This window comes from Xyrauchen texanus, chromosome 4 (genome assembly GCF_025860055.1).
Source record: "Xyrauchen texanus isolate HMW12.3.18 chromosome 4, RBS_HiC_50CHRs, whole genome shotgun sequence".
Taxonomy (NCBI): domain Eukaryota; kingdom Metazoa; phylum Chordata; class Actinopteri; order Cypriniformes; family Catostomidae; genus Xyrauchen; species Xyrauchen texanus.
This window is the reverse complement of record NC_068279.1, coordinates 42,986,038-43,011,115: the sequence shown is the minus strand read 5'-3', so window position 1 is coordinate 43,011,115 and position 25,078 is coordinate 42,986,038.

The following is a 25,078-nucleotide window of genomic DNA, read 5'->3' as shown; positions in this document are numbered from 1 at the left end:
ACGCCCCCGACTTTGCCTTGAAAACATATAGTTAATTCACTTATCTGCACGTTATGAAGACAGCACGATACACAAGTGAGAAAACTCCTGGATAGTGATGAAGAGCGGGACAGCGATTAACGTTTGTATTTTGAAGAGAGACTTGATCCAGCCGAGGATACAATTTCGGACAAGTAAATAATTTAGTTTTCATTAGTTGACATGCTATTTTATATAAACATGTACATATTTTACTAGTGGGACTGTTTCCAGACTTACCAGCCAGGATCCAGTGTATTGAAATTTGAAATCTGTCCCAATAAGCAAGTTTTAGTTACATTTAAATGCGGTTTCAGCTAAAGCAATTGTAAAAATAGTTCAAAATATCACTGTTTTTACTGTATGTTGGCTCAACGAAATGCAGCCTTGTTGAGCAGAAGAGACTTCTTTTAAACGGTAGTGTAGGTCTAAAATTAAGTAAAGTCTTTATTAAAGAAAATGTATAGTCCGATTAATTATTTTAACTTAAAACTTAATTTTGATCATTAAGTCTCCTCATATTCATTCTCTTTCTGTCACATTCCTCATTGATAGGCCCAGGGGAGGGGTCTTTTGTCTCTTCTGGTGTGAATTACAATCAATATTCATGATCATTCACAACTCCTCGCATATGACCTTTCTAACCTACAAAAGTTAAATTACTATATTGTTTTGTATGAATGAGTGATCAGGATGGTTTTCACATCATTTTGTAGCAAATACTCTAGGCTACAAGATCCAGTTCTCAAAAGGCTTGTGGACAAATGATTAGTATGTGTTATATGGCCTTATTTCAATGACCATGCATAAACGTTATTTTCTCAAAAATACAAAAACATTTATTTTTGTTTATATTGTAGCCCAGTATGTGTTGAATACAGTGTTATCAGACTTGAGCCATTATTGTGTTTTTAAGCAACTGAAAAAAGCACAAATGTCAAGGCATGTCAAAACTTCTCCAGGGCCCAAAACACCCTCAGACGCCAGAGGGTTAATGAGTGAGTGCAGTTCCGACTCCATTTGGGATATTTGAGTATTCTCGGAAGCCCTTTGGTGTTTGCAATGGACCTTCAAAATTTCAACATCTTATGCAGGCTTTCATGGGTGATCTAATTATTCAGATCATGCTAGTGTATCCTTTGGCACCTGCAGACACTGGAAGTAGTCTTTAACAGACTAAAAGAAACAGGTGTCAAATTTAAACCTAAAAAGTGTCATTTCTTGCAGCATGAAGTAATTTTGTTAGGTCATCAGATCTCAGCGGTCAAGCAATGGAAAATTCCCAGTACAGTTAAGGAATTACGCTCATTCTTAGGGTTCTGTGGTTACTACAGAAAATTCTTTGAGTATTTTTCTAGAATTGAAGTGAACCTGTGTTAAGCAGTTTGGTACCACAAAGAGAGCATTTAGTGCTTTGTGGTCATCAGAGAGCCCATCAGCATTTTAGCTGCTGAAGGAAAAGATTTATTCTGTTCCTGTGTTAGGGTATGCATTTACATTTATGCATTTGGCAGACGCTTTTATCCAAAGTGACTTAGAGTGCACTTATTACAGGGACAATCCCCCCGGAGCAACCTGGAGTTAAGTGACTTGCTCAAGGACACGATGGTGGTGGCTGTGGGGATCGAAACCGCGACCTTCTGATTAACAGTTATCTGATTTAGCCCACTACACCACCACCACTCCACAGGGTATGCAGATTTCAATCTTCCTTTCTCATTGGAGACTGATGCGAGCAGTGAAAGCCTGGGTGCTGTCTTATACCAGCAGCAGGGTGAGTATAAGAGAGTCATAGCTTAGGAGACTTCATAAAGCAGAAAGGAATGAAATAACTTTACAATAGCATGAAGCTTGAGCTACTGGCCGTCAAGTGGTCTATCTCTGAAAATTTCTGTGGTTATCTGCTGGGTTCCAAGTTTGTGGTTATAACAGATAACAACTGTCTGTGCCATCTAAAAATGGTTAGATCTAAAAAAGTTAGATCTCTCAATTAGCTGTCTTTTGTTTTGAGGTGAAATACTACCCAGGACGACATAATACAGCTGCTGATGCCATCAGCAGGGGAGCCTGCCACTCATGAGGATGCAGAATATGAGGACTGTATTGCCATATGCAATATAATAAACAAAGGAACAGCCTTAGAGCCTGACTTAGTGATGGCTGGTGAAAAGTGCTGTAGGTTTAGACAGATTTGTGCTTTAGAGTGTGGAGTAGAGGAAGGAAATAACCCTTAAGGAAGTATGCCTACTCTGCCGGAGTGACTAAAGGACTTTTAAACGAAAGATCCTACTCTCCGTTCTTTCAGAAACTTTTGGGAATGTAAACAAAAGACCACCACTCACAAGAGATCTGGTCTATCAAAATCTGTACTGATAAAGCAGTGGAATAGTGTTAGAGAGCTGGACAACTTGCTTTATCTCATTGTTAATTACCAACATCGTGGTGAATAACAACTGCTGCTCTTTCCCTCATTTCTAATAGAACAGGTCCTTAAAAGTGTTCATGACAGCAAGGGATATCAGGGCATTGAGCGCATGCTAAACCTGTTGGGGCAACGATGCTTCTGGGTTGGCGTGTATAATGATGTTATGCAGTGGATCAAAAAGTGTCAACGGAGCATCTTAATTAAGATGCCACAGCCAACGATACATCTTCCTATGAAGCCACTTCATTGCAGTAGATTTCACCATGCTTGAACCTGCCTCTGATGGCGGTGAGAATGTGAAAACATCAGTCACAATTAACACAAAGTTCACACAGGCGTTTCCAAATGGAGTTAATTAACATAGGTTTGGGAGGAGCATGTTCATTTTAATCTGACAAATAACAGCCCGTGAGCCACTGCTTACCTGCTTCCTGTGACAACTCTCCTGACATGATAGTCTTCAGGCATTGTCGGATGTAACTATTCTGAAAAGCATTCGCCTTCTTCAGAATAGCTCTTCCATCCAAACAATCTTGTTATTCAACAGAAGCTGCCACAGCAGCTCTTTTGTTTTTTGCAGTATTGATGGCTACCACGCTAAATGTTATTTTGTACTCTTTCTTTCTTTCTATGCTCCATTCGGCAAAGCAGTTTATAGCATAAAGTTGCTTCTGCAACTGACTCTTTATGCATACTTTATACATTTCTACGACTGCTCATACATTCTCTTATCTGAACTTTCGACACTGAAAGTAATGCGAGCTGTCTCTGTGAATGGGTGCCATTCCACCGTCATGTCATTAGAGTTACATTTTTATTTTAAAAAAGAGAAACAAAGATTAACCATTCAATCCAACCACCATTTCAACCCACAGCATTTTTTATCTGGTTCTTCCACACAGCTGTAAGCCTCATTACCTCGCTGCGCAACTCGTTTAGGGCATGCTCTATCCAGCGATTGTTCATCATCTTCTAACATAAATATCACAATTGTTCTCCCTCCAAAGTGCCATTCGGAACGTGATTTATTCCATTCTGAACATTGGGGCTATCAAGCAACAGTGAACTCCTTCCAATCGACCGATACTCTAATGACATCTTCTTTCAAACCAACACAGACATTTTAGCACAAGCTCGATGCCACGCAGCTCTCGCTCTGACCATTCCACAGCACACTGCAGTTATACACATCCTCTGTCTGAACAGACATAAGCCAATTTCAGCTCCGCAAGAGGTGGATCATGCAAAGGATCCTAATCTATTCATAATCATCCTGCAACATGTCTCGCCTCTTCTCAGCATTCAAGCTCGCCTCGCTGTGCAGCCCGAAAACATGAAGCAAGTGTTGCTACAAACTTCTGCTTATCTTTACACTATATTATGACTTTCCCTCCTCCCATCTGGACAAATGCTTCACACAAGTTAAATCAATATATTTGTCCTTCATTTCCCTATGCAGTCCCTAGGCTGTCCAGGTGCCAACTGCGGCATAATTCAGGCCATTCGAAAGCGCCTCGACTAAACATGCTGTACAGGTGCCACAACTGTAGAGTCATTCCTGCAAATGGCGCAAATGCGCTGTCCAAGCACTGCATTCATGGGCTTGTTTTCCTCTTATCAAAGTCAGCAATCAATAACCCCAAAATTCGTTTGCTCATTAAACGCTCGAGGACCGGAATGTCTCTAACCATCTATATCTTAACAAATGCCTAACCACCCTCTGCCTTGGAAACCATTCAGTAAACACAGCTTGCATGTTTGACGCTATGTGTATCTAGCCTTTCGGCTTTCTGCGTTAACTGTAAATACACAGTTTGATCCCAACATACATAGCACCTTCTCAGACCTGCAAATTATAGATAAACGAAACATCAACACTTCACTATCCTTGATCCGCTATTCACAGATGATAATAACCACGCAGCTTCAAGATTCTGATTCCAAAAGCTCTTCAAATCAGTCCTCCTCCAATCTGGCATCCCGACCTAACAACAAATTCAATGTCTTGGTCGCTGGCCCTCAGATGCATATCACAGCTACACCAGATCCAATTGTTTCCATGTCAGGAAAGCTCCTAAATCACAAATCAGTTAATCCCCCTATCAGTATCACTCATGTCACGACCTGCCATTGTCTCCATACATCCTACATGCACGCATGCATATGTGTACACATATGTGTACGTAAATGGACGTGTATATATGTGTGTATATATATTTAAACTACAGTCCTCCCGTTCGAATAGCAGTAAGAGCCTTCCCGTTCGAATGCTGCATGAGCCCACCCATGTTCACACTTATAGTGGGCTCTCCCTTTCAAAGCACTGATTGGGCTTTTCCGTTCAGACATATTGATCAATAGATAGAATAAAAAAACTATAGGTGGCATTTCTAGAATTGACTATCAATATTGTCTAATGTTTCTGATAATACCTCAAACATTTTGTGTACATTAACATGCTTGAGTCATTTAGTTGCAGTTTTAGTTTGGACATAAAAATCATTCTCAATTCATTTCTGAAGAGCACACAACCCTGGCAGAAATATTTAATAACAGTACTAAATATGTACAATTTTGAATGTCCTATGGTGTGCTGCTGCCCTGCATTACTTACGTGATTGACCGAGTCATATGCTAATTAAACTGCTGCTGCTAATACGCTCATGCCAACAGATTGAGCACAGTTTGATAAATCGCCTGAGGAAATAAACAAGTAGAAGGTAATAGTGTTGTTGCCAGCCTACCATCTGGCAAGATAGAGAGAAAGAAGAAATGAAGCCAAGCCTAGTCCCCCATGCATTTCACATCTCACTGTACTGATAAAATCCAACTCAACACCTGGCGAGGAAAGTCACGGAATCTCTAGTGAACAAGGACACATCTGTGATTGTCCGAAAGCATTAAGGTTTTATGCTGAAAATTTCTAAGGGGGATGTCAAATTCTCCTGGACTCAGCACCTTTCACACGGACAACAAGACCTTGGTCATGAGCTTTTATAATATCATACCTGATCTCGTCTCACTTCTAATTTTCTAGCACCCATGTTACTGTGTCAAGTGTCCAAACAAGCAGACTGAGCATGTCAAAACAATATCTTCATTATGAACACTGTCTTGATCCATGGTCCTGCTGTTTGACGGATCTGTCAGCTGTACACTTTTATCCTTTATGCACAGGGGTTTTAACAGGGATCCATGAAGCTACTACAATTAAAGTTTGACCTACATATAAAGAGGCTGTGTAAAAGCATAAGAACAAGTATGAACTGTTTCCACATTATTAGACCTTATATACCTACTAAAGCAGCAAAATTATATATGCATGCAATAGTTTTATCACATTTATCCTACTGTGTGACTGTCTAGAGTCAGACTTCTCAATCAGTTATCAAACCCTTTATGTCTTTATATAAGCAAGCTTCGAAAATAATGGATCAGAAATCAATTAAATGGCATCATTGTAAAATTTTATATATATATATATATATATATATATATATATATATATATATATATATATATAAACAAAGTCTACTTAGTTTTGATCATTTTTATAAATGTTTAAATTATAAAATTGATTTTTAAATGCATAAATAATTTTGCTTCAGAAATCAATTGTCAACTGATAACAAAACAAGACAAAATAAGAGAATTACTACAAGGGGTGTAGCAAGTCACAATTGTCCAGTAGCAATACATACAGTAAAACAACATTTGGACAGTCATCATTCTCAGTAAAAAGTATACAGTTGGAATAAATTACCAATAGAAATGAAAAGACAAACAGATAAAAATAAATACAGGGGGACAATTGACTGATAAATAGACATTTCTTAACAAAAATATGTAATTTAAACTGAAGTGTAAACAAACTTTCTATGTTAAAATTCTTCATTTTAGCCTAGCTTAATATGTAGTCACCTATAAGTTATTGCAGGTTGATTTCACCTAAAAGTGTGATACTGTGTCTCTGCAGCAATTAAAACACTGGTTATCTGAGCATACTGACCAGCCTGGCACAGCAACATCGGCTTGAAGAGGCTTGAACATGGGTGTGAGTTTGGGGTGGGACTATCTGTTTGTACAACTGTTTTCGTACAACGAAAACAGTGATTATTTTTGCAATTCTGTTTAGTGACTAACAAAAATTACACACTTTAAAATGTACTTTTTGTTTTTAAATAAATAGACTTATACTGTAAATGAAAGAGGAAATGTTTCCCATATCTAGTTCTGTTGGTGTCAATGTCTGTGGGTCAAAATTCAAATTTTTTAAAGCTAAATTCAACTCTCACTTGATATAAGTTGGCCAAATTAGGCAGATGCCAACATGGACAGGTTGTGTGACATGCCCTTCCTCAAAAACCATGAACAAAACACAGTTCAAAGAAAATATGGCACAGGCTACATTTAAAACAGGTTTACTTGCAGAGAGGATAAACATGGTTTGTGCTATGTAAATTATTGGCCATGAGACCATCAAAAATTCAAGAGACATTTAGAAACCAAAATTTTAAATTTTCCAATCCAACCTATGTGGTGTTGATAATTTTGCATATTGTTGGTGTCAATATGTTGCAGATTGATATCAAATGTCAAACCTGTGTCCTGAACCAAAACCAATTCAACCAATTCAAATTGCACTTAGAATTAGCACTCTCACGAAAATGGGATAAGACGCAGTGCACTGTCGTTGCTCGTAGCACTGTGCTTTATGCACTACAAAAATAGAGCCTGCAGTCTTATTGCACAATGACAGCAGGTAAGAAGCGTAAGTCATCTGTGAACATGAGCAGAAGTAGATGGAGGGATTAAAATCAGTTTGGATCTAATTTCAAATGGTAGTTTTAGCAAACAGAGTAAAATCCAGGACCACAGACAATTGGTCGCCCACCAAATGCAGGTCCACTTGATGTGGTTATCGTACTCGTACACCTACAGATTATTGGAGACAAATCACGTTACTACTCCATGACCTCAAGACTGCAGCCCATTTAAATCAGTTTGTAAACTCTCATTATCTCATTAGCTTCTTTCATCAAATAATAGACATTTACCAAAATCAACTGATGTAGTCCCCAACACACACACACACACACACACACACACACACTGTTGGTGCAGCTATCACTATGAGGACTCTACATAGACATCATTATTTTTATCCTGTACAAACTATAGATTATATCCCCTAAACCTAACCCTCACAAAAAAAATATCAAAGAAACTTTGAGGTGGGCTATTTGGGCCAATGAATAGCATTCCAGAGCACAGAACGCCCTTACAACGACCCAAAACCACCCAAACTGCAAAATCATAAATCAAAGTTCTGCTGCTGTAAATCGGTCTGTGCTTATTAAAATTGTGTTGTTGAGGTGAAATGTCCACAGTGTGATGCCAAATGTGAATATGTTTAGTTTTTAATTTGTGCAATACAGTCAACCGGAATGTATGCCATATACTATTAAATGGTTAACAATATTAGGTCCCCCTGCAATGGTTCTTTTGGTTTCTCCCATTTCTACTGAGCAACTAATTACATTTACACCTGCGACTCATTTCTACCTGACACTCTGAGGGAGGCTGAAGGCTGAAATGCATCAGTGTGCAGTGTTTTGTCATTTTAATGTTTGTATTGTGATAGCCATGATCTGAATAAAATCATTTTAATTTTCTAGAACTGGAAGATGTGCCTTGGACTTTCTTCTAGAGGAATGGATATTTTATTAGCCCTACTCCCTAACCCCAACCCCAAACCTAACTGTCAGTGGATTAAAAATAAAATGTTATAGCAAAAACACAATCTATGATGCACGCTCAGGCTACAACCAAAATTGCAAATCATACTTTCTACTGGATAAACTGTGTCTTAAACTGGCTCTACACTAGCTGATTTTTCCAATGATTTTCAGGTGTTAGCTCCATTTACAGATCACTGGCCAGGCAGAGGGAGACATAAGCACCTCTCAGCGGAAGGTGTTAATCACTTGACTGTCTGGACTCCCAGCTGAGTTGCCTTGAAACAATAAAAATACACATCAGGCTTGCTTGAAATTTTCACTGCCTGTGGGTGGGGTGGGAACACGGCACCAAGTCAGTGACCAAGGAGGGCAGTTCACGTATAAAGTGTTTTTTTTTCCAGAGGACGGAAGCTATTTTCTTTCAGCAGAAAAAGCATGGCGTCTAGATAGCGCTTGTGGACGGTGCATTTGGAAGAGAAGTTTATTGCTCTTTTGAGTCAACACGAATGTTTGTATGACAATCTCATATGTCATCTAATGACAAACCATTAAAAGAAAAAAAAGTGGTCGGAGATCGCTGCCGAGATCAATGCACATGGTAAGCAACCATTTACATATACATTTATGATGATTATTATTAGCCAGGTTGTAATTAAGATTTATACTTTTGCTGCAGTGTTAAGGCACAGAACAAAGTCAAAAGCAGTTGTTAAGTGTGACACCTTCCCTCAGTCTTTAATCAGTAAATGTGACAGGCTCACTGACCCAATTTGAGTTGTTCTGAGTTTGCTAGTGTAAAGCCAGCTTTAGTATATGACTTTAAATTTCCCATGATCAGATCTGTGAATCAGATTAACGCCTTAATCTATTTAAATTATTTAAATCTATTTAAAATATTGCAGGTATGTGCTACACACTTGTGAAATCAGAGTTTCCACAGTGTGGATTAAATCTCTGGTGCAGTTGAAATGCAGAGAAGGGTGATCGCTGAAACTGCTGATCTCTCTGACCAAGCCCACTGACACCTCAAGCTGTGAATGCCAGTTAAATTAACTTATTGATCCTTTGTTTAATAAAGCTTTTAAACGTGGACATAGAGCATACAGAGGAAAATAGAGGCAAGAATAAAAGACCTTCCATTTAGAAAAAGAGATGTTTGCAAAGCTTTAAATGTGTCATTTAAAGAAAAAGAGGGAGAGAGAGAGAGAGAGAGAGAGAGAGAGAGAGAGAGAGAGAGAGATTTCTAGGTCTGACTACTTAGAAAGAGACAAGTTTAAGAGGTCAAGCTTTAAATGCGTTATGGCTTTTAGAGATTGAACTTTGCAAAGAAGCAATCTCACCAGCCAGCCAGACAGACAGAAAAAAAGAAGAGTTGGCCAACATTCTGCAAGGATGAAAAACTTTAGATGACATGATATACTTTCCTAGTATAAAAATGCTATTGGCCTTTCCCCTCAAAGTGCCATATTTCTTTTAATCCTTTACCACAGATAATGCTGTCTGATATCAACATGAAATGCAAGAACAAATCCACCTGATTTAGAGTAAATCTGATTTTCTTTGATGTTTAGATTGTAAAACCATTTAAAGCTCTACTAATGTATGCAATCTACAAACACAACTTTAGCTCTATCAACAGTATCTGTGACATGTTGTCGATTACCAGAGAAAACTAAAGGAAAAAACGAGTGTAATGCATTTAAAATGGTAGTCAATGGGTCCAATGCACCTGAGTGTTTTAATGCAGAAATGTGAAGCGCAAAGTTGACTAAATCGCTCTTTTGTGGTGGGACTACGTTTCTAAATGATGAATTTAGACATAGGCGACATAATTTCAATCAAGAGGTTAGGGATTGGGTTGTCTACTTAGACAGTTTGTGGCTTCTTGAAGATGCCACTACACCATTATTGCTTGCTTGCGCAAACCAGACTGATCAAACTGTGAATTCTATAACATTAGGTTGAAAGTTCTGCTGCTGAATTGGTCTGTGCTACTGAAATTTAAATCACTGACCCCATTGGCCGAAGCTGGAAGAGTTGTTGAAACGTATGGGCACATGTGAGCTCCAGTTTCCAGGTGAAATGACCACAGAGTGGTGTCTAAAGGGAGTTGTATTTTAATGTGTACATTTTAATAAAAAAATAAAAATATTGGCCCCCAATAAGGCCAAAATAATGTAACTTGGGGTCCCCTAGTGTTTCATAAAAAATAAATTTGCAATACTTGAAACATAAAACTACTATATATATATATATATATATATATATATATATATATATATATATATATATATATATATATATGTATATATATATTTGCTGAGACACAGCACCACATTGTCCATTATCTGTGCCAGTTTTCATAAATAATCAAAATCAGATTTTTTTACGTCTTCGAAACACGATTGGATCCTCATTTCAACTCACAGTAATGGTTAAATACAAAACAATTTAGTATATGATTGTTGGTACTCCTAAATTACAAATTTAATTATATTTTATCTTAGAACTAAACTGTCGCGAGACAATATGCATGCAGTTAATCTGCACATAGTTTTGCCGGTATTTATCTAACACAAAATTTTAGCTCATGATCAAACAGTTGTAAAGTTATTACATAGATGGTATGTGGAGAAATATCTTGTACCAGTGACAAGCAACCCTCCCTCAATATCTTTAAAGGTGCGCTCAGTAATATTTTATGTATGTCATCTTGGACTTAAACTGACACCTTGGGGCACAACAGTATTCAAACACAACAGTATTCAGTTTACGACTAGTCATTGTAAAAATTAACTAGTCCTGTAAGCCATGAATATGTTAATCCATGAGTGATTTTGTCCAATAACAGGGCAGATACTGAGATTAAGGAAGTTGTATTCAGATGGTAATGTGATTTTAACATGGCAGCCCCCATAAGGGGACCCTCTCCATGTAGAATCAAACAGCTTTTTATAAGGTTACTGATTTAACTGGAGTGTTCATCTTTGAGTGCTCATGATTTTATACATATGTTTCAAAATTACTATAAATTTCTTCAGGAGTAAAAAGTTCCCTGTCTGTCGCTCACGTCGACGTTGTGTCGAAGAAGCGACACTAGGAATCTCTAGAAAGATGTCTTTCTAGCCCTGTGTAGTTCCTGGATGCGGTCGAATTTCTCTCCACTTCTGAAGGTCATAAGAGCTGCCTTGCTGCGATCACACCCAGGCAGCGTTTTTTTTAATGGTTCATGTTCTCAGTGTGAGAACATAACCATGGCAACATTGCGATCGCGGCTTTCTTTCCTCACGAGAGAAAGCCACTTCAGCCGCCCCCCCGAGCCGTGCCTCCTTCTTACGGGATTGGGGCCGGCTTGGCTGGTGATGAAGGCGTTTTGGGGTGTACAGCGGGCTCGGTTTCGCAGAGTAAATCCCCACAAACCACCCGCTCACCAGCACGCTCGTTTGCTTCCGTCCGGGCTTGAGGTGAGAGCGGCTCTCCTCACGGCCAGTCTGTTTACTCCCTCAGACCCTGCGAGCTGGATGATGATTCTGCCGCTGCATCGGAGGGTGTCACAGCGGCGTCTGATGCTGATGACTCGCACAGATGTCCACTATGCTTGCCCAGACCGCCATGAGCGCGGGGCGGGAACTCAAGAGTATTGTGGACCTGCAATCGTTCTCTGTCAGCGACATCTGCCTGGAGTTTGGTCCGGCAGACACCCATGTCATCCTAAGACCGTGACCAGGCTACGTGCCCAAGGTTCCTATGACCCCCTTCAGGGACCAAGTAGTGAACCTACAAGCAAAGGTGCCCCAGGAGGATGCAGTCCCAGCCTTTTTCATCACCGTGTACGGTGTGCACTTTGCATACTTATGTGGACCGCATGCAAAACTTGAAATGTTCTGAGCAGCTCTTTTGTGTGCTTTGGTGGACAGCGGAAAGGGAATGCTGTCTCCAAACAGAGGCTTTCCCACTGGGTCGTTGATGCCATAGCATAGCACACCCAGGCCGTGCCCGCCCCCTTACGGGTTCGAACACACTCTACGAGAAGTGTGGCATCCTCGTGGGCACTGGCCAATGGCACCTCACTAGCAAACATATGCAGAGCAGCGGACTGGGCAACACCCAATACCTTTACGAGATTTTACAATCTCAGGGCTGAGTCCATCTCGTCCTGTGTTTTCTCAGGTTCGAGCTGGTAGAACTCAGTAACGTTGAACAACTGACCGGGTGTACCGCTTGCACCTAGCTCCTTCCTCCTCCACTGAGGCGATCAGGTGCGCTCTTATCCCAGGAGATCCCACTAACTAGGCTTCCTGGATGACTCCTTCCTAGTCCTCTGGTCCACGAATTCAGCAGAGGAATTCCCCAACCAGACCCACTATGAGAAATGAAACTACTCTGTACTGGAATAAGTGCGCCACAGGACGGTCCCCCATGTGGATTAATCCCCCTGTGTGTATTTCCGTGGTACGGTCCCCTTGCAAGCAGACCCACGTGTCCCTGTGAGCCCCCTGGTCGCCATGTTTGTAGCAACTCCTCCCTCTCAATAGGTAGGATCTACCACCGTGCCATTCTCCACATGTGGCCTGAAAACCCATGTGATGTATTTCACCACTCTTTACCTCCCCGAGCCTGGGCAGGTGTGGTCTCTGCGGGGTCTTTTCCCCCTGAAAGAATAGGAATTGGAAAAGAACGCCTTCCCTGATGCGTGTGATAGCGTTAAGATGGCCACAGCTGCTTTGACTCTATGCGAGAAACATAGAGAGAGAAATGGCGTGGCTGGCGCGGCTTGCTCCCATGCTTGGCACGTCACCTTGTTCCCCCACTTCGGGTGTAGGGATCCAGAATATTATGATGATTTTATGGGAAGGGTATGTGCAGTCTGACGCGGCCTGTTGCTTTGGCATGCAACTACTTGCCCGCACCTGCGTCAGCAGTGCATGTACACGGTTTAGCGCATGCCGTGATTACATATGAACCCCTAGTGTCGCTTCTTCGACACAATGTTGAAGTGAGCGACAGACGGGGAATGCCCAGGTTACTATTTTAAGCTCCGTTCCCTGATGGAGGGAATGAAACATTGTGTCCTCCTGGCCACGACGCTGAATCGAGCCACTGTTACGGCCGAACCTCATTCTCGGCTGCTCAGGACAAAATCCTGAATGGACAGGCGCATTTCCCTGCCTTTAAACTCGTATGACCGGGGGCGGGACATGCAAATTCTGTCTGCCAATATCTCATTGGCCTTTTCTCAAGTTCAGAGATGCGCGAGGCTCTCAAGAGAGATCCCAAGTGTCGCTTCTTCGACACAACGTATCGTTCCCTCCATCAGGGAACGGAGGTTACAATAGAAACCTAGACGTTTTACCACCCTTTTTTTCACTATGAAATATTTCACATTATGGAAGAACTTTGTGAAAAATATTTAGTCATATAGTGTAAAAATATGCATCATGTCATAACATCTAAATCAAATGGTTTTATTGAAGTAATAATCATTCAGTGTTACAACTAGGATTTTTTTTACCATAAAATTGTTTTAACCAAATCAATTACATAATATGCTGATTAATTAATTATTCACTGTTTATTTTCACTCTGCGTTTGGGTCCTGAGCCTCATTATTCTTTGCTAATCCTGACAGCCTTTCTCTGCAAATTCTGATATGCAATTAATTTGATTAATACAAAACAAATAAAAAATCAAACCAAATCTCCCACAAGGGATAAACTACCCTGAATGGGAAAAAGGGAGAGGGAAACTGGATCGACCAGACCGAAACATGAACCAGGTAGGGGAAGCAGGACCAACAGGGAATATACAAGACCGGCCGACTGAACACACAAGACCGACTTGGTACACAAAATTAACTGGCCCTGGACAGCACACATGAGGAGGCTAAAATAGGGAGAGAAATCAGATGGGATAACAGGGGACAAGTGAGGCACATTAACTAATAATAAGCAAACAAGGAGACAGGGTATGACATAAGACAGAGAGACATGTGGCAATGTAGAAACAAAACAAAGCCACATGCTCTCATAAGACAACAAAACACCTGAATGGCATGAACATACATCGCCAAGACAATATGGCAATGTACGCCCATGCCAACTGACAAACAAGATGAGAGAATGCATAGCAATGCCAAACGAAGTGATGCCACACATTCTGACACTAAAAACCCGAGCGTACATCGCAAGGCAAACTCCACACGTTGAATGCTACGGGTGACAAAAAAAAGACAGGACACCTGTGTGAGATTTCAGCCACACACCAACCCAAAAATATATCAAACCGAAATGACTGAACCTCAGCACAACGTGAAGATAGCTTAAGACCCGAGCACGTAGCACAAAGCGATCACAACACACATCAGAAGTCACAAGAGACAGACACAGAACACTGAGCATGAGCAAGGGAATAGATTTGGCTTGACCATAAGCACAATGCACCCACGTCAATAACAGACAGAACATGGAGAATGAGTGTCCGGATCCCGACACAGACTGAAACCGATCCAGACAGGAAGTCAGGATCCAGACACTATGCTGCAGACATGAAACAAGACAGACCGAAGAGCGCATGGCAGGGAATTCAACCGAAACAGTGCGCTCACATAAAGACAAACAATGAAACACAAGACCGACATGGGACGATGATGCCACTTTCTGACACGGTCAGAAAGGGCTCCCAAAAACACATAGCAATATACAGTATATTGATTTATTAATTGCTTAAATAACTATGAATACAACAAATAGAGTAATTCAGACAATTAAAATACTTTAGGCTATATTATTGTGGCAGATTAATAAAGTATTGATTCGGCAATACAAAAAGTGACCTTTTTGAAAGAAATATACTGTTTATATCTATATCAGTATATAATTGAACATAAGCCTGTCATTGGCTTACAGTCCAGCAATTCATTTTGGAGTTGAATTTGTCAATCTTCCTGAGGCAAACATATTATAAGGACTTTTCTATCAATGTGTCTACAGTATGTAGACGCATCAGATGGAAGCTTTTGGAGCATCTCGCTTTGATAACATCGCATCATAAACACTGTGTTTTTAGGTCGCTGCTTCAAGTTAAACATAGTTTGAAACTCAGAAAATCATGTCTCAAGGCCCCTTCAAGAACGCATCCTCATCTTGTGCTGTTCAGGCTGGATTTGCACTTACTGCCCCATGTTGACTGGGACTTCCAAAAACCTGTAAGTGATACTTTAAACTTGAATCGCTCCAGTGGTAGGATATTCTTTATTACAACCCAGAGGCAAGCTTAATATTTCAAAAAATATTTTTTTATTAACTAATTATAATTTTTTTATTAACTAATTAATCACACTTTATTAACGCATTAAATTGACAGACTTAAATTAACACATTAAATTGACATATTCAATATTAACACATTCAATTTACAACAACAACAAAAGTAATTTTTACATTAAGTCAAGTATCCATTAGGTAAAAATTGCATGTCAACACTCTTTACCATTTAAAATGGGTTGCAAATGTTGTTTTCTTTTGACTTTATGTGCGTGAGTCTGAAAGTGCTGATGGAATTTGTAGTTGTTCAGTAGGCCTATATTTAATACACATGATCAACTGGAACAAAATTGCCACTGAATAACCAGATTTAGTTTTATGCTATCTCCTTAGTACAGCTCTCCTTGTGACCGGTCGAGAGTATTTGTCATTGCTTTTGGGAGTATTTCACTCCCAGTTGTCCACTGTAAATCGTCATTTTGATTTGATGTGACTGCACTCAAAGATGCTTTTAGTTTTTTGTGTGACTGTGTTCTGAATTTGATTGATGCCCCTGGTCATAGATATGGAAAAGGTGTGAAATTAAGTTAAGCTCTGCATTTTACTTGTTTGTTTTTAATGTATTTTCTCCATTGAATTTGCATTTATGAAAATTCAATCTGCAGAAAAACACTACATTCATCTTAAACTCTCCCACCCCCACCCTGTCATTTGATTCGACTGCCACTGGTTGCATTGGAAGGCAGTGACACATAAACTGCATAATCATCAATGGCGGTGGGTCAGCCACAGCCATGCTCAGTCTAAACATTCATGTCTAAATATTATTTACAGAGATGAATGACAAGGTAACTCAGCCCCCTGTTATAGAGTTGTCAATTCTCCCACACTCCCGTAAAGACACTAACGAAGCTTGTTCTCCTTGCACAGGAAGTGAGCCTTTGCAAACTACTCAAATATTTGTCAAAACAAAAACAGTGTTATATACATTGGCTCTGATGAGGAAGTTTCTGAGTTGCTCTTGTCTAGTGTCTAGGGTTCTCAATGAGAGGGTCTTTACTGTAAAACATGACTGGTGTTGAAAAGATCTTGTGTAGCAACATTGTTTGATCAAACAATGGAATGCTGGGAAAACCTATTTGGAAAAAAAATGTATTTGTATTTTTGAAATTCTATTTAGTGCTGTTAGTGGCACATAAATTAGCTTGTAATAATGTAAAAATGTAATAACTTACTCTGCCTCTGAAAAGACTTTCCTTTTTGGATGATGTTACTACAACCCTTTTTAATGGTCCAGTCAATTCCAGATGGATAAAATTAAGTCTTGCCCCACAATACAAAAGTAAAATATGTTGTGAACACTGTTTCATGTTAAAAGTTCCTTTTGTTAACACATACAGTACATTCAGTGAATTTTTGGCACAGAAAGTAAAAAAACCACACAAAAAAACGTACAAATTTTGTTTTACATTTGTGCATTGAAGTCGGCCTATTCTGACCAAAATCTTAAGTTAAGAATTGCAAAACCAAGACCTGTCTTCTGTCCTTTGCCAACACAGACAAAGCTTGTGTTAAGCACTTGTTTTTAGAGCACTGAACAAGTCAATCAATGTGTTATCTTCTCACTGTAACGAAAAAGGTCAAGACCTCATTTGGAGAAATGTATTACTCGTGGCTGTGCTCCTGTGATCAAGATTAGCTGAGAAACATGCCATAACCCACCTGTTGAGCTGGCTAAGCCTAAGGCTTTTTCAAATTAAAGCTGACAGATCTCATGTTATCTGCTCAGAGTGTCACATCCATAAAACTGAGATCAAGCTGAGCATTATATTGCTTCTGTGTAATTGGAGCATGCTGGGTAATTTATGTATCTTTCCCAAATCATAACATAAAGAAGGATGTTGAAAAGAAGCACAACATGTAATAACAAGCACATATCACTTATAGCACACATACATCACCCAGGCGTCTATTTGATGTGTGTGCTTACATATTGTAAGACATATTTTTACCCTGTTTGCATATGAGACGTGTCAATAAGTGTGTTTTGGATGTCAATAAGACATTCAGCCGATATCTTTGAGATGTTTATGATTTAGATGTTTGTAAATCTGATCTTTTAAAGAGGTTAATTTGGATTGTGATGCTTTTCAGAAGAAAAGAAAATGTACGTGTAGATGTACATGTACATCTGGGAAATATTATAAAGGTCAGTTACCGTTTTTAGCCATTCTTGTTTGTTAAAACTGTAGTAAAAACTAAAAAGTATTTTTCTCAATGTGCTTAACCCTGGGTTAAAGGTGCTATCTGTAATATTTTACTGTACTAAATCATAAAATGAACATAATATGTCATTAGAGAATTAGGAAAGATGCTAAGTTGAAATACTGTCTTCTCCAATAACAATGCTACAGCCAGTATAATCTACTTTGAAGTTGTGCTCCCACCCACAGCCCACTCAACAATAGTATTTCGACACCACCGGGTTGCCAGATTTGAACAAGTTTACCGGCAAACAACACAGCGTGCTGCAGTCATGGAAGCCAGGAAACGATCTGGATCAGAGATAACGGATTCCACCAGACCTAAAAAAAACCCTTGCCATCCATTAAAAAACCACCATGACCAGAGGTGTAGTAAAATAAGGATACATATTGGAGATGCCTTTGGAAGATGGAGACAGCTTCAAGCCCAGAAATACTTCAAAACGTTGCATGTCCTCATTCTGGCAACCCGCTTGAGCTTCGAGTCTGAGGCGGGGCAGACAACTCTGCAGTATTTTGAATTTGGACTGCAGAAACCATTTCAAATGCTTGTTGTCAATCTTACAAAAAGCACCTTTAACATCTTTTTAAATCCGAGTTTAGCAACATTTCACACATGTCATTTTGATAAAGTTTCAACAATCAAACAAAATAATTAATTATTCATTCACTTTATAGCTAAAGAAACTTTCACACACTGACACTCAATTTAGTTTCACTGTCAACAAACATAACTGGAGTGATGAACAGTTTGGGTAACTCTTAAGATTACAGCCCGCAATTTATAGTGTAACTTCTCTCAACTAAGGGGTAACTACTCTAATATTACGTGGTATATGACCTTACACTATGCTAAACAACAATCTTACTTTGAGAGCAATTAAGCAAGAACATACACAGCATACCATTTTGTAATAATAGTGTACCTACACATATAGGCTACTATAGGTATTTTATAACTACGGGCTTAAATGACTATTAATATTCAGAAAATATTATCTAACTAACTGTATTTTGTATCGGATGAGAATTGAGCTGAACAATTACATTACGTCTTGTGCTGCTTTATAGCTGAAATTGAAGTAATTTTCATAATTGATGCATATTGAAACATTACTATTATTTTTATGTTTATTACTGTGAAGCTGCTTTGAAACAATTTTTAGCCTGTGTAAAGTGCATTTATAAATAAATGTGATTTGACTTGACTAAACTTGACATGATGGGGATATTATGTGGTATAAGTCCTACTATGCTAAACAACAATCATTTGGGAGCAATTTTGAAAGAACATACACTGCATACCTTTTTGTAATAATACGTATTATATTATACATATTAGACTAAGTATTTTTTTAACTACTGGGTACAAATTATATTATTACAGAATACATGATGATTTTACTATATGATTTTATTTAGAAATTCAAGGCTACTTACCTCATGAAAGTGTGTTAAATACACCAAATATCATGTTCTGCTGTTCTGTTTGAATGGCACTGCAATCCATCAAGGTGCAATGCAGTGGAAAACAAGCTTACCTCGTTCCATCTATTCCCAGGAAATAAAACACAAATATTACATGATACAACACAACACTTGCATCTTACTGCATATATACAGTAGCCTATAATTGATATGTTGTTTTAATAGCAAAGTGCATCTGACTTAGTTTGGTCTTCCATGTTTCAAGGTAAGTAAAACAAAATTAATTAATTAAATTACTGGCAAATATACCACCATGTTTCACGTTGTTAAAGAGTAATTACAACATCTGTGGGCTGCAATTTAAAGTGGTACTTCTTACCCCATTGTTTCACGTAAGATTGTTGTTAAGCATAGTAGGTCAAACATACCATGTAATATTAGAATAGTTACCCCTTAGTTATAAAATACTTAAAGTATAAATTATTTTTAATTTTCCAGGTTGTTACACCTTTATTCCCAAAACTTTGCATATTGTTCCCTTATACATACACATAACCAATTTATAGGTACACTATTATTACAAAAAGGTACGCTGTAAATTTGGTGTACTTACGCTGTAAATTGCGGGCTGTAATCTTAAGCGCTACCACAGGTTGACTGCTGTAATTGTCCAATGTTATTATAGCTTTGTAAATATGCAAATATATTGGCCTTTTCATCACACAAATTGATAACATGGCTTCAGAAAACCTGTAATATACTGCTCATGTCAACTCGACTACATTTACTGTGGTTTTATGGTGGTTGTTTGTTCTTTTTGGAGCTTGATAGCCCATAGTCACAACTTACTTTCATGAAATGGCACAAAGCCATAAATAATGATAGAATTGGATGCTATTCCTTTATTAATCTCAAATGTGAAAAGCCCAATAATTATCTAGATACTCAGCATGGTTGCAGGTAATTAAAATCTACTATAGATTAGGTTATAAACAGGCTGCTTTTACAGTAGCTGCAGTTCACTATTTCAGTCTTGGCAATGCCTGTTTTTCATTGTATTAAAAGGTATTATCTGTAAGTTTAAGGGTGGTGTGCAACAGTCTGCATGAAGCTTTCTTGTTGACAATTAGCAGTTATGTATTAATATTTAAAAATAAAATTTGTTTTGGTGTGAAATTCTCTTGAACTGGTTTGTGCTTTTGTTGTTGGCATCAAACAAGCTTCTTAGATGACTTTCACTTTTGTCTGCAGTGCAAATCTCCTAAAGCAAACACAAAGCATATATTCCTGTCTGTTTGATGTATGCATGTCATTTATATGTTTTTTTTTTTTTTTATTATTCTTTCTTTCTTTCTTTCTTGGAAAAGTAAACTTTTTGAAGATTTTTTTGGAAATAGAGGATAAATATTATATACTTCCTAACCAAGATCTAGCAATTGTGATCAATTCAAGGCAGTTTTGGACCAAAGTGGTCATCAGGACCAGATGAAATCTTTGGACTTTTCTTTGCATTTTCTGCACTGCTTTTTAGGGAAAATCTGCGGAATTTGGGGGAAGGGGTTTAAACATAGCAAAATGTATTAAATTGACCTTTGAGTACTATACTCTTATTGGTAGCTAAAAGAATCATGAAATTAGCCAAAATATTTTATGTATGAGATGGGGAATGCCAAGAAATGTATGATTGACAGAATATGTCACAATTCTACGGAAATCTGCTGAGTTTTCTGCTTTGTATCCTTGTAATTAGGCGCATGATGCTGTATGATTAGTTGCATTTTACAATGTGCATTTAGCATTGCTTTTCCCTGCGGTTTATCTGTAGCAGAATAGACCTGTTGTCTGAGAAGTTTGGATTTTCTTTTTTTTTTGTGCTTTACCATCATACAGTAAAACACTGACATAGTGATGGATGTATGCAGATACTACCAGGTATAAATGGTGATGTTTGAGTCAACAGAGCCGGATCTTGTAAAGGTGTAAACAGGGCCAAGGTCTTAAACAAGTTCAGGTGCTAATGGAGAAAAATTAGTTCAACATGCACAAACACTTGTGTGATGTATGATCATCATTAAACATACTCATGCTCATGTATAATTACATTTAAATGATGAGGCCAATGACTATATAGACCTGTCATTCTTTGAGAAAAAATATCCATGGGTCAATCGATATCTGTAAATTGTCTTGTCAGTCATTGGATGAAGGCAATTGTATTAACCAAAACAAATGTTTACACAGATTAAAATTAATTTCTCTTAACGATGATCCTGGCATCTAAAATGGACCCACAGATGAAATATGGAGTTCTTGGAAGGGCTGATCAAACTGTCCTGAAGTCTGATTAATCTGCAGTAAGGAACATTACCTCTGCAAAACATATTGCATTTACATCAGGAGCTGCTGCATGATAAATTAATTCAGAGAAGCTGAGAGCAAGTTGGAGTTCCAGGAGAAAAAGCTCTATATATTATTTGATTTTACCTTTTTGAATTAGGCAAGAATGCTTAAAATAAGGTTGGATGCAAGCATACAATATACTGAGATACTGTGGAATTCAAAGAGTGAAATTAAGTTTACATTTTCTTATGGTGTGCACCAAAGTTTTTTAGTTGGAGGGATGTCAGAAAGAACTAGATTGTTTTGATTTTCTGAAGAAAATGTGAGTGGTGCATTCCCATGCAAAACTTGCTGCCACAAAGTTGGGGTGGTGGTTGCCAGGGCATTGTTATGCGGTTGCTAGGTTGTTCTGGGTTGTTGATAAGTGGTTGCTTGGGGGTTCTGGGTTGTTGCTTACTGGAACAAGACAAATGAACCCACTTCTATGTTCCAGGTCTTCTATGTCATTAGCAGCGCAGGACAAGATTTACAGTCAAGTTTAATATTTAGCTTAAGGGGTTTTAAAAGGGTTACTTGCCCTAGCAAACACCACAAACAATTAAAAACATTTAGAATTCATACATAATATAGAACTATGTTTTTGTCTACCTCGGTCAGCAATGCAATGCAATGCAAAATAATAAATAAATTAATAAATAAAACAACAACAACAGCAATTAATCTGACTTTGAGTTTTAATGTAATGCCTCATTTATCTGGTGATCTGTTTCTCTGAACAATATTGGTATGGGATGACTGTATCAAAAAAACATACAGTTAAAAATATACAACTGTCTCCTGTATGTTTGCAAGCTGGAATCTTACGATACCTGCTTGAAACAGTGCTCTATCTGTGGTCTTTTGAAGAAAACCCTAAAGCCCAACAATTTTAGCTGAATAAAGAGGGCCTTATTCTCTGTTGAATTTTCAGCATGGACTTTACTGGCTTGAGAATGACTGTGCAGAGAGTTTTGGGAGCTTCGTTTCCCTCCTCAGGAATAACACCATACATCTTCAGAGATAAGACGCTCAGATCAGGCCTGGACAGGGTTTAATGGTAGAGGCAATCCCACAGATGTGTGCATTTTATAGAGCTTGCATCAAAGTGAAACCTCTGAAGAGAAACAAATTGTATAAAAAAGGAGCAAACAAGTTTGCAGTTGTAATGAATCACAACTGCTATATGTAGAGATTAACTGCTATATGTGTTAAATTTGACATAGGATATTGCCATAAATCTTTACTCTGATACATCCATGTGACAAAATTCACCATGGAAGATGTTCCACATTTTTTCGATTGCCACACTCTTTGCTACAGAAATTCCACATTTTTAGATAGATGTACCAATTTCCATCGGTGTAGTAAAACGATATATCCATTTGTTGTGTTTAAATAAACATGACACTCAAAATTAGGTAACACTTTATTTTTGATGGTCCTCCTATGGATATTCAACTGACTATAAGTGACTTATCAGCTGACTTGCTATAGCTATAGCTTGTTTCAACAAACATTCAGTTGACTTTCAGTAACCTGTATATAGATCTTTATTAATGTCCTACTTACATCATTTTTTAGAACATCAGTTCATTAAAAATTTTGGACAAAACAACGACTTCTGTACATTTATATTATGTGCTGGTTGCAGTGTGGTGCTGCTATTCCTGTGTGTTATTATCAGTATTGGTATTCACCATCTGTGGATAGTCTGTTTCAAAAAAGGAGACATGTAGCAGTCTGTTAACCTTATTCCTTAGATGGTCCCTTGGAAACTATAGATGAACAGATGATACTACCTTAATTAAGGAAATTCATATGCAACAAACAATCAGTAGAGCATTTCCAGAAAACCTTAGAGTAACTAAAGTGAAATAATAAAACAAGCAGGTAAGCAAAGAAATTTAAGTAGGTAATTAATATAGATCTAAATACAGGCTACTGAAAGTCTACAGAATGTTTGAAACATTGTTTACTAGCTATAGCAAGTGAGTTGATAAGTCACATATAGTTAGTTTAATATCTGTAAGGAGACCATCAAAATGATTAGCATCTATGTACAGTTAAACAATCAGTACAGTTTAATCAAACCTCACACAAAATTTTTAGGTGCATATTGTAAAGCACAATATTCATACTCAGTGACACAATCAAATACACTGAACAGGGGTGGACTGGGCATCGGGAGAACGGGGCAGAATGTGCCGCGATAAGCTGAAATGGGTTATGCAAAATGGGTGACCCCCCCCCCCCCAATAACTTTTGGACCAGATTCCCCATCCCTGCTCAACAACTTCTGGGCCAGTTTATATGTAAAATCCTGGGCCGATTTCTCTTCCCAGTCTGCCCCTGACTCTAAAGCTGAATTGTAAATGTATTTCAATAATTAAGAGTGATTATCTGAGTGTATATTCACATTAGCTTACTAATTACCCATGGTGTGGTTCTCAAAGTGAGTGTGTGCCTCTAAGCCCCTCCATTTTCAAAGCTAACACATATGCTTTAGAAATACGGCTATATGAATATGGTCAATTTTTCAAGTTAATTTTGACATACAAAATGTTATCAGAGTAATAAGTGCTACTCTGAATTTACTATGCTTTTATTCAATAAAAGAGGAATTCCATTTATATTGCACATTAATTTCCACTGTCCTAACAATATAAGTCATGACCATGGGCAGACTGGGGGTAAAAAATGGCCCTGGACTTTCAGGCCCAGAGAGGCCCACTACACCATAACACACCTGCCCATTTAATAATCTCGTCTCAATTTAAATATATTTGTTGGAAAAAGTCAAAATCAAATCCCTTTATTGTCACATAACTATATACATAATTGCAACATTGGGTGAAAGTATTGGGTGCAGTTCCAAGCAACATAGCAGTATGACAATTACAATAAACATCTGATTTACACTTAGCACAGTTTACACATCTGTTACACATAACAATATACACCTAAAAATATACAATATACAGTATACAAAAAATAAGAAGACTGCATACAATAAAAAGTATATACAGTATATACAAAATAAGAAGACTGTTTACAATTAAAATACACTGTACCCCTCCCCCCATGGGATCAGTGGAAATAAATAAATATGAAGTGTTGTGTTGACATTCAGCTGTCGGTTGATTGTCAGTTGCCTGTGTGTTATTAAGAGAAATATAAAATGTGAGTCTAGTCTGAGGCTAATAAAGTGTGATGCTGATATATGTAGCGTGATCGATCAAGAGTTCAAAAGTCTGATTGGTTGGGGGAAGAAGCTGTCATGAAGTCGGTTGGTACAGGTCCTGATGCTGCAATACCGACTGCCTGATGGTAGCAGTAAGAGCAGCCCATGCATCGGGTGGGTGGAGTCTCTGATGATCCTCCAAGCTTTTTTCACACACCGCCTGGTATAGATGTCAAGGAGGGATGGAAGCTCACCTCCGATGATGTGTCTGGCTGTTTGCACCACCCTTTGCAGGGCTTTGCGGTTGATGGTGATGCTGTTGCCTACAATAAACCTACAATTTATCAGCTTGGGCGAGTGTACAAGCAAATGTAGAGTTT